This window comes from Macaca thibetana, chromosome 8 (genome assembly GCF_024542745.1).
Source record: "Macaca thibetana thibetana isolate TM-01 chromosome 8, ASM2454274v1, whole genome shotgun sequence".
Taxonomy (NCBI): domain Eukaryota; kingdom Metazoa; phylum Chordata; class Mammalia; order Primates; family Cercopithecidae; genus Macaca; species Macaca thibetana.
This window is the reverse complement of record NC_065585.1, coordinates 66327969-66340044: the sequence shown is the minus strand read 5'-3', so window position 1 is coordinate 66340044 and position 12076 is coordinate 66327969. Positions and strand designations below refer to the sequence as shown.

General features: G+C 35.5%; 1 protein-coding gene across 1 annotated transcript in view; it reads left to right on the top strand.

Moving 5' to 3' along the window:
* Positions 1–12076, top strand: part of PKIA (cAMP-dependent protein kinase inhibitor alpha) — an 87104-nt gene that overhangs the window by 48423 nt on the left and 26605 nt on the right. Inside the window, exon 2 of the mRNA XM_050802333.1 lies at positions 8593–8721. The gene's annotated coding sequence lies outside the window, so the exon portion shown is untranslated. The remainder of the gene's footprint in view (positions 1–8592; positions 8722–12076) is intronic.

The window sequence follows — 12076 nt, the reverse complement described above, 5'->3', positions numbered from 1 at the left end:
AAAATCAGTAATCACATATAACAGTATCTTATTTTGGTAACATGCTTCATCTAATTTGGTTCAATAACTTGAAAAGTAATTTGGCAATGTCTAGTAAGATAAAAGTGGTCATAGATTTTTACCCAGTAATTTTAATTCTGGAAATTTACTAAAATAATTTATATTTAGAAAATCATTATATAAAGGTGTTCATTGTCCTGTCATGTGTAATAACAAAAAAAGTAAACACATTTAATTTCAACAATAAGAAAATGATTGAGTAAAGCAAATTATATCCAATTAGTAGAAAATTACACAGTCATTAAAATTATAATTATGAGACTATGCAGCAAAATAGAATAATGCTTACTGAAGAGAGCTGATTTCAAATTTGTCTGCCTTGTGATAACTATGTAAACCTATGACTATTAAAAATCAAACAACAATAAAAATTTAAAAGCTCTGCAACAGTAAAGGGAATTTTTACTTTTGTTTTAAAATATTTTTAGTATGGTTCTTTTTTATAATTTTGCTCTTTAAGAGGAGTGTTAAAGGAAATTTTTTCTGGCCTCCTTTTTTTTTTTTTTTTTTTTTTTTTTTTTTGAGACGGAGTCTCGCTCTGTCGCCCAGGCTGGAGTGCAGTGGCCGGATCTCAGCTCACTGCAAGCTCCGCCTCCCGGGTTTACGCCATTCTCCTGCCTCAGCCTCCCGAGTACCTGGGACTACAGGCGCCCGCCACCTCGCCCGGCTAGTTTTTTTTTTTGTATTTTTAGTAGAGACGGGGTTTCACCATGTTAGCCAGGATGGTCTCGATCTCCTGACCTTGTGATCCGCCCGTCTCGGCCTCCCAAAGTGCTGGGATTACAGGCTTGAGCCACCGCGCCCGGCTCTGGCCTCCTTTTTAAAGACTTTCTGATTATTATGTCTCACATTTTCAAATAAATAATTATTTTACCAGAAAAGGTCAGACTTATTTGACTCATTAGACTTCCACATTATTTGGTAGAAAAAGAAGAAATATCACTTTTAAGTGTTTTTAGCAAAATTTCAAGATTTTTTTTCCTTTCTTGCTGTATTTTTCCTGGAATAGAGATTAAGCAAACTGCCTAAAATTCTAGTCATTATTTTTCATTATTTTCATTTTTATTCATTATCCTGCCCTTCACAGGAACAGTAATGAATCTGCAGGTTGCATCTGCCAATTTCTTGCCTCTTATCCACATGATGAAGCCATGCTGATATGAACACATCCACTATTTTAAAAACTCTTCAGTTATTGAATTATAATTTGGACTTCTGTTATAAGGATTTTATGTAAGTGTAAAATTTGGACTCAACTTCTGGAAGCCTTTTGTCTTGTTAGTCTAAACCTGAAAGATCCTTAATATTCACCCATATGAGAAATAATTATGCATAGTTAGAAGCTGCTAAATTATTTATTAAGGATACCTGGCAGTGCTCTTGCAAATATTTCTCAGAAGCCCTTTATTGAAGCTTCTCTCTCCCGCTTTCTCTTACACCTACACACACAACCCTAAAGTAATTAGGGTTTTTTTTTATGAGGATTGCGGGTATAATGTTTATAGTTTCTTTTACAGGGCCAGATACAAAGCAGGCACTCGTTGCATGGTTAGTAATGTTATCACTTTTCTGTTATTATTTAGGTCTTCATTTTCCTGACTGTGAGTTCCCATAAGGAAATACAGTTTCCACTACATAGAGTAACACCTGTTATCTGGAGAGATTTTAATTGAGCTCATTACTCAAAAAAAAAAAAATAATAATAAAACCAACAGATCAGTTGTTTGCCTTTTGTGTTTGCCTTACATCAGTGTTCAATAAAGACTTAATTATTTAGTTATGAAGTTCTACTTTTTGAGAAAGTAGAACAAATTGATATGGTAAAAGAAATGAGAGAACTGTCCACGGAAAAAAAGGATCAACTCACTTATGTGCTCAAAGTCCACCTTAGGAGAACTGCTGTTTTGAAAAACACAAAGAAAAAGTGTAAAAATGTATTGAGTAAGTTATAATAATTATTTTTAAGAGCTAAGCACAAAATTTCCTGTTGATTTACATATTTGGTACCAATAAAAATCATATGGAGTTAGTCATATTAAGATAGAATCTTGAGCTACAAATACATAGTCTAATTTATGAAACATGTCTTTGTTGGCTGATAAAAAGTAAGATGGTGAGTGATCTCTGAGTAGCAGAAGGCAAAGAGAAAAATAGCCTTTTCTACATTATATTGTACTTCTGGGTAAAATGTTTCATAAATCTAGCTACAAAGCTATATGTTATATAGCTTTTAGGTGCCTGCTATGTCAAAGATTTCCCCTGTGGAGATCAGATTGTGCCAAGGAAGGGATTTGTAAAAGTAATACATATGCCAGTATCACTGGCAACCACGAGTGCTAGCAAAGTGAGCCTTCAGTTCACACTGATGAGCATACTATCCTGTAGTATCATTTCCTTGTGAGTTTTGTGTTTTGGAAAAGGTGAGTAAAAAATGTATTTTTAAAAAGGCTTTATAGACAGAAATAACAATACATCATTTTGAAAACAAAATACTTTAGCTAAAGTTAATACAGCATCTTGCATTAATATTTCACTGTACATTAGACATTGCCTACCGCCAATGTTTATGATAATCGTTGCCCTCTGAAGTGGAATCATGCCCATGGCAAACATTAATCTTAAAGAAGATTAAACACAGAAAAGAAATTTAGCATTTAAAGACAGTCTGCTTTGATTTACTCAGTGAGTTCTTCCAAAAACATGTTACCAAGAATTATTGCTTATTGAATTGGAATTACCAACCATTTTAGAGTTATTTAGTTTTTTTCTTCAACATCATTATCAGTGAGGTAAAGCAAACTCAAATATTTATCGGGGACTGCAGAAACATAACCATAAAACAAGAAAACACTTGACTTTTTAAATAGACTTTATATTTTAAAACAGTTTTAATTCAGAAAATTGGCAAGTATAGTATAGAGATTTCTCATATATACTATGCCCATTTTTCTCTATTATTAACAACTTATATTAGTATGTTACTTTTGTTTCAACTAATGAACAAATATTGATATATTATCATTAACTGAAGTTCATACTTTCATCATAATTCCTAGATTTTTACTTGATCATGTCACATTGGTGTTCCAGGATTCCATCAGGATACTGTATTACATTTAGTTGTCTTGTTTCCTTAGGCTCCTTAGTTGTGACAATTTCTCATACTTTCCTTATTTTTGAAGACTTCGACAATTTTTGATAATACTGGTCAAGTATTTTGTACAATGCCCCACTGCTAAAATGTGTCTTATGCTTCTCTCAAGATTGGGAGTGTGCTTTTAAGGAAGACCACAGAGGTAAAGGGCCATTTCGTAAACATGACTTATGACTGCTGATGTCAACCTTGATCACCTGGCTGAGGTAGTGGTCATCAGGTTTCTAATGTTTCTCTTTTTTTCTCTTTCTGTATTATACTCTGGAAGGAAATCACTATGCTAAGCCAACAATAAGAAGCAGAGTTATGCTCCCCCTCCTTAGGGTAGAATAGCTACATAAGCTATTTGGAAGATTTCTGCACTGGAGACTTATCTATCTCACAGCATTTATTTATTTAATCACTTGTTTATACCAGTAAGCATCTGTGGACATTAATTTTATACCTGGGGTTATATACCACATTATTTTGTTGCTCAAATTGTTCCATCTTAACCATTATGAACTCTTTCAGTGGTTCCTGGGCTTCTTTGACATGGCTCAATCATTGTGGGTTTTAAAAATCACTTCCTTAATTTCTCACACTACAAGAAGGTCTATTTCCATCTTTTATATTTCTTGCCCTGGTTCTAGAATTGGTCCTTTCTCCAGGAAGCTCTAGTTCCTTTACTGGGGAGTGGTATTAGCACCAAGATCTGGGTGCTACGTTTACTCATTGTTACTTTACTGGGGTGTCATTCTTTCTAGGTTGTCTTAGCTGACTGGGTGAAGAGATATGTGTATGTATACTAACAATGTGTATACACATATCTATACTTTTTTATGTGTGTTTCTATGCATATGTACATTAAGCTAAGGATGAGTTTATATTAATGTCTCCAACCCTAATCTATTACCTCATGAATCAGTCTAGCCTTCCTTATCTATAAATTTCACCTTCAACAGAACACTTTACTTCTACAAGTGTGAAAATCAAATCGTAATAACTCTGTTAACCCTTGGGAAGCCATTTGTCTAGCAGAATAATTCCTAAAGGGCATGGTGTATATTGTCAAACTTCAATTTATAGCCAGCAGCAGTTTTTAACATTAATAGACCTCCATAATTCTGGTTGTGATAAGATGGAGTAGCTGCATTTCTCCCAGGTCTTTTCATTTACCACTAAAACCCTGAAATGAATACAATATATAAACATAGGAGGCACTGAATAGTGAAAATTGGAAGGCAGACTTACTTCTTGACTTAAGAAATGACATGGCAATTAGTTCCCTGTTTTCTTATTGCCTCTCACATAGCTCAGACAGGGCACCACAGGAGCCTCCAATCTATAACCAATAGACACAGACAAAAAAAGCTCCAAGAAAACTCTGTGCTTCTTAGCCAAAGTATGAGAAAATAGATTTCCAACAACAGAAAACCTTTCTGGCAGTATGTACACTTCTCCAGCCAAACACTAATGAAACCATAGGTCATGGTTACACCCATGACCCATGACTTTTATTTCAGAGGGACCAGGTAAAGAGTTGATTGTGCATACCACCCTAATCTTGCCCTTCACAAGCAGGCAGCACTCTGGTGTGGTTCAGTGGAGAGCTGAGCCTCCACCCCACCCATCAGGAAGGAGACTTAAGGAGATCATGCCAGACAGAGCTAATTACAAATGGACTCCCTGCACACAGCCATGGGGTCCAGTGGGGAACTAAGCCCCCACCTCTACTTGCCATCAGCAACAGGATGTTGCAAGTTGGGGGTAGGAAGCACTGTACTTTCCTTCAAAACCTGGGACAGGGGAGACCAGTGAGGAACTAAGCCTCTACATACACCTAACACCAATAGGATAGAATTAAGGTAGTGTGAAAAAAGAGAGTTGATACTTCATTTCCCTCTGCCATGGTTCAGGGGGCCTGTTACGGTGCTGAGCCTCCATTCCCATTTGGAGGCAACAACGTGATATGAGTGGTCCCATTCTCCTTGGGAAGGTGTCAGCAAGGCCAAAGACAGAGCTAAACTTCTACCTCACCTGTCTGCAGTAAGGTCGTGTGAGTCAGCGTTCCTCTGTTGCCAGTGTGGTATCAGCAGGGCCCAGTGGAACCTGTACGTTCCCACCCTTGTACTTTTCATGCTGCACCCTGATATAGGGGAACTTCCTGTTAAAATTAATAATAAGTTAAAATAAGATCGAGAGTCATATAACACTCATAATGTTCACAATACAATTGAAAACTACTCATTATACCAAGAACCAGGGAATCACAAAATGAATGAAAAAAAATTATGGTCAGCACACACTAACACCGAGATAAATCAGTTGTTGAAATTATCTGACAGGGATTTTAAATAAGATATCACATAAATGTTTCAAAAACCAATTATGTATTTCTTGAAATAAATGAAAAAATAGAAAGTATAAGCAACAAAATAGTTGTTATAAAATAAAAACCAAGTAAAAAAAAATAGAGCTGACAAATACAATAACCAAAATAAAAACCTTTGTTGGGCAGGCTCAGGAGTAGAGTGGAGATGACAAAGCATAATATCAGTGACCTCAAGATCAGATCAATAGAATTTACTAAACCTGAAAAACAGAGAGGAAAACATAGGCTTAGTGAAGAAGTGGGCAGGATCTCAGGAACCTGTGAACAAGAAATAAAAAAATAACATCCATATCATCAAACTCCCAGAATGAAAACAGAGAGCCAGTGAGATGGAAAAATTATCTGAAGAAATAATGACAGAACAGTTCCCCAAACTGGCAAAAGACATAAACGTACAGATTCAAGAACCTAAGCAAAACTCAAATAGGGTAGACACAAAGATATTCATGCCAAGGCACATCATAATTGAACTTCTGAAATGTAAAGAGAAAGGAAAAAAGTCTGAAAGCAGACAGAGAGAAACAATGCATTACTTGCAGAGAAACACCAATTCAAGTGACAGCAGATTTCAGATCTGAAACTATGGATGTCAGAAGTATTGGCATAACATTCCTCCAGTACTGAAAGCAAAGAACTGCCATGCACGAACTTCATATCCAGTTTCTTCTTCGGCTTATATTAATGGACTATTAACTAATCTTTCTGTGTCTAGGATAGCAACTACCCTTCTCCAACAATCAAGCCCCAGTATTTCCAAAGTGACCTGTCTAAAACAAACATCGGATCATGTTATACAAGTAAACCTTTCTATCTTCTTCTAACTTGAACTTTTCTGTTAAAAATCATTCAGTGGCTTTCCATCTTCCTTAGAATTAAATTCCACATCCTTTTCATACATACACAAACCATTCTTTATCTGGCTGCTACCATGCTCTCTGTTTTCTTCTTTTTTTACACCCCTATAAGCACTCTTTATAACGGTTGTATATGGCATTTATTTCTATTCTGTTCCTTAACCAGTCTCTTTCTTTCTACTGTGAATTTGTCTTCTCTTTGACTCAAAAATTTACCTCTACTTCACATTACACATCCATCTCCAGTACTGCCTTCTACAGGAAGACCTGCAAATAACACTCACTTATTATTGGTCCACAGAATGAATTAACACTCTTCTCTCTTTTCCATTGCACTGTGTAATAGTTTGTACTATCTGGATGCCCCAATGAAGTAAATCATTGATGGTAAGATAATGATTTTAATAAAGGTTACACTGATGTCTAACTTAATCCTTGGTATACATTAGGTGCTCAGTGAGTGTTAAATGAGTGATGAATTAATGGTCAACTTGAAATCTTAATTTTTCCTTTTTTTTTTTTTTTACCTAGGACTGTATCAAAGATACAAAATTTTTCAGGAGATTAGAGACTTAGGAACTTTGATTTGATTTAATAGAGGAAAATGTTATCAATGCATTAGTACTTAATTACCTCAAAAGAAAACTGTCAACCCAGGAACTAAAGTTTATCCACTTGGACTTACAAGATAACCTTTAATACCCCACTGCCACTGTATCCGATGCTGTCAGAGGCCACCTATATCTCCCCCTACACTCAGCATTCTAGTGCATACTGATAGAATTGTGCCATCACCTGCAAACATCTCTTTAGGGCAGGCCAGAAGTATGCAGGAGATAACATATCTGGTTGAAACTTTCAATCCATGACAGAGTGGATTTGGAATATAAACACTTCGGCTTTTTCACCCACTGGTGGGGATAACCCTGAGGAATGTTCTGCAGGGTTTCACAGGACTCCTCTGAGGGACTTGTAACAGTTCCCCCCAAGAGTAATCTGTTCAGTGCTGTGCCTCTCTTGGCTTTCTTTCATGCCTCTATTCTCAATTCCCACTCTACTCTTGAGTTTCCTTAATCACTTCCCAGGAATAGTTTGAATTCAAATTCTTTTCTCAGGCTCTGCTTCTGAGGGAGATCAGTCTCAGACAATCCCAAATCACTTCTAGTCTCTTAATAGCCCAATGTTCCTTTCAGGGCCAACACTGGTACAGATGCTAAAGGCTGGCTCATGGTCTGTCTCTCCTAGATCCTAATGTTTTCAAACAGATGGAAAAGAATATGACATTAAAGATAGAAAAAATGTATATGATAATGGCCAAGAAGTGGAGAGAATGAGAGATCGTGTCATTTGTTTTCCATAAATGATGAATGATAGTATAGAATTTGTGAACAGATGGTCTATAACAGGTATAATTTGAGAAGGTTACTCCTTAGTCACCCAGAAGTCTGCTATTATTGTTTCAGAATCACAGTGTTGGAACTTATTGCATAATTTGCTTCACTTTACCCTAATATCCATCTTTCTAAATCTGTCCATCTGTCTAAATCTCTAAGTAGTAGTCAACAGATTTGTTCTCTCCCACCATCTCATCACAAGAAAAGCTACACATACACAATTTTGTGTGTGATGGCAAAGCTTGAACAGACATTAAAAGTCTCTGTAAAATATCCTTCAACAAATTCCAATGTTTATGAATAATTAAGTTTAGTTAAATTAATTTTTTGAAGATCTAAGTGAAGATGGAAGAGAAATCTAGATGAAGACTGAAGAAAGGAAGTGAATATTTTAAAAAAGACAGAAAACTTTCCTTTTTTGCCCTCTACATCACTGACTAGTAGTCAACAGATGTATTCTTTCCCAACCACCCCATCACAAAAAAGCTACACACAGACACAAACACACACACACACACACAATTAATTAGCAAAGACTAACCAGGACTCTTTTGAAGACTCCTTGACTTGAAATCCCAAAATGCAACATATACTCGCATCACGTGTCTTGTGAGAATTCATACTTGTAAACCATGAAATTTCCTGAAGTTATGATACTGTTCAAAAGATGGATGCTTGAACATTTGCTTAAAATTTTTAAAAAGTGAAACTTATATGTACAGATAATTTCCCTTTCTCTTGCTATCTCCATTTCAGTTTCCTGACTTTCTGAGAAGCCCTGGTTTCCCCAAAGAAGCGATTTCTGATAGAAATCTGAAGGTCATCTCTGAGAAAAAAGAGATCTAGTATAGTCAATGAATTGAAGACAAGAAGGTTTCCAATCAGGTAGGAACACTAATTCTCAAACATTTAATTACCTTAAAAGAAGTATGCTGAGAACTGGCTATGGTATGACTGTCTGAAAAAATAGGTATCTAACCTACCCTGCAAGGAACCTGTTCACAATCCCCTCGGTGGTTGTGATGTTTATCAGACAAAACCTTGGAGGGAAACTCATACAATAACAGCAGGATGCTTTTTTCTATTTTTAGCTTGTTGTTACTAAGTACACTTAGTGAGCTCCATGCCTGTGGCTTAATCCCAGGAGGTTAGGCCTGTGGAGCAGCAGATTAACCCTTTCAGTGTTTTCTTTTCAAACAAATCATTTTCATAGGTTGTCTCCGTGATCCTCTATGAAGGTCATGAAAATTATGGGTCATGATGGCATTTAGTTCTATAAGAGGAACAGTCCTAGTGAACGATGTGAGGAAGTTGTCTTGGTTCCTATGGGGCACTTCTTGTCTTGGTCTTGGGACAATCAAAGTGAGCGCATATAGAGAGTTGGCAGGGAGGTGAATGGAGCATGCGAAAGGGGAGCTCTGTTTTCATTTATCTATGCATGTCAGCATCCCACTGAGAATTTTCTTTTCATTTGCAATTTAAGACCAACACTTGGGGCAAAAGGACATCCCATTCTAAGAAAAGAAAAGAAAAAGACAGCAGTAACATCATAATCAGTGGCTCATCTTCTCATTTGCAATTATATTAATATATACTTACTTATATATATATATATTTAGCACAGCACTTGATCCCTAGTCAGTACTCAAAATGAAGACACATAATGAATAGTGGATGAATGAAGGAAAAAAGTTTGTCCTTGTATTGCTTTGTGTGTTGGCTTCTGTAGTCTCAGAACCCAGCACTATAACTAACACATAAAATGTGGGCCATAAAACTTTTTGAATGAATGAATAGGTCCCCATGATTCTAAGGACAATTATAAGACCAACACAAAACACATATTTGCCAAGATCTATGACAAAAGTATCTGTGACATGAAAGCCTGAATCTAAGTCTGCTGATATAGCTGACCATTTTTCTAGTTCTGAGACTGCTTTTTAATAATTTATGTGTTATCCTTTACATTTAGGCATAGTACCTTCGTTAGATTTACTATTCAATGATTTGGCCTTGGGGAGAAAAATCCATCAGATAAATTTCTTAACTATATTACGTGGAAACTTCTTTTTTTCAAATTTATAACTGATATAGTAATTGTACATATTTATGGGGTACAGTGTGATGTTTAATGCATGTATACATTGTATAATGATCAAATCAGGATAATTGGCATATCCATCATTTTAAGCATTTATTATTTCTTTGTGGGGATAACATTCAGAATCTTCTCTTCTAGCTATCTTGAAATGTACAATACATTGTTATTTGCTATAGTCACCCACTGTAAAACATATTTGTTAAAGCATTTTTATAATGACACAGTTAAGGGCAATTTCAGAATCACTAGCTGCTAAAATTGTTATGTATACTTTTCCATGGGTAGTACAGCTGCAGCAGCTATTTCTCTACATTCTGCTGTTGCTATCTCCTGCATTTCCAAGAGAGAACAAAATCCATTTCATTAAAGAAGGAAATGTAAAATTTAGCATAATCCAGTTACCACAAAACCAAAACACTCACACACACTCTCCCAGGTGTGAAAGTGAACTAGTGATCTAAAATAGCACCCTGAAACTCGTTTCAAAATTAGAGGACATTTACTCATATTTAATTATTTTATTCTTTTATTAATTATGATATTCAGATATACTTACTAATAACAATTCTGTATTGTTAGATGGAGCATTAACTATGTACCATTTTTGTCTTCGTATGTACTTATCAGTGAGCTATGAAATTGCCTCCCACACCTTATTCTTTTCCTGCATTCTCTTGGGAACAGGAGAAGTCGCTATCAGTTGTTTTTAAAATTTCTACACAGCTGAAAGACTAGTATCACTTAAATAAAGACAGAAAATTGCCCCAAAGTAGGGCGCTTCATTAGGTAGCATAAAGTTCTCATGTGAGAAAGGAAGAATTTCTTTTCTCAGCTGAAAGGTCTCTGAGTACAAAATATTCATAAATAAATATATCTGTGGTTTTGGATTAGATCTCCATCTCTACAATTAATGTCTAAGGGTTATCTTCGGTGACCAGGAAATTTTTATTTTAAAACCATTATTATATAGTATTTGATACATGCAAAGTAATGCATGCAGATCTGTTACATGTAAGTTATGAAATGTAATAAAAACCAACTCTTGCAAACACACCACCAAAACTGAGAACTAGAATCAACACTGCTGAATCTTTCTTTGTGCTTTTCTCTGGTTCTTTCTTTCTTTCTTTTTTTTTTTTTTTTCTGTCATAAATAGCGTAATTCTGCTCTTGGTTTCATATTAACATTCATTTAATTTTTATGTATTTTTTACTAAGTATGGTATGTTTTGTGTTTTATAAAATTGGCATCATACTTTATGTAACTTTGCTTTTTTTCACTCAACATTATTAGGTTTCTAAGGTATACCTATTTTGTTTTAGCTAGTATTTATTCGTTGTTACCACTGTATAATACTATGTTGTATAAATGTAAAAAATGTGTATATTATCCTGTTGATGTTATTTGAGTGGTTTTGGATCTATTATTAACAATATTTTATGAGCATCTATTTGAATGTCTCTTGTTACACACGTGCAAGATTTATCTTAACATGTGTAACTAAGATTAGAACTGCTGGGTAATTGGGAATTTGAATATTCAGCTTTAAAAGATAATGCCAAAATGTTTTTCAAAGTTACTGAATGAAGTTGCAGTCCTATGATTCTACAGCCTCACCAGTTAGATCAGCCAATCTAGTTAGCATAAAACCTCAATTGATCTTTGTGCTGGTTTGCTAGGGCTTCCATAACAAAATACCACAGAGTCTGTGGATTCAATAACAGACTGTATTTTTACACAGGTCTGGAGGTTAGAAGTCCAGAAAGGTGTCGACAGGTTTAGTTTCTCCTGAGGCCTCTCTCCTTTACTTGGAGACTACTGCCTTCCTGCTATGTCATTGCGTGGCTTTTTCCCTGTTTGCACGCATCCCTGGAGTCTTTTTCTTCTTATAAGGAATCCAGTCATATTGGATTAGAGCCTCACGCTTAAGACCTTATTTAACCTAAATGACTTCTTTAAAGAGCCTATCTCCAAATGCGGTCAACTGAGGACTGAGGCTTCAACATATGAATATCTGGGGCAGTCTCTAATAGTTTTAGTTTGCATTTCTTTAATTACCAATAGGTTGAAAATCTTTTCATCTGTTTAATAGTCACTATGTTTCCTATTCTGGAAAATTGTGAAGAATATCTTCTTTCC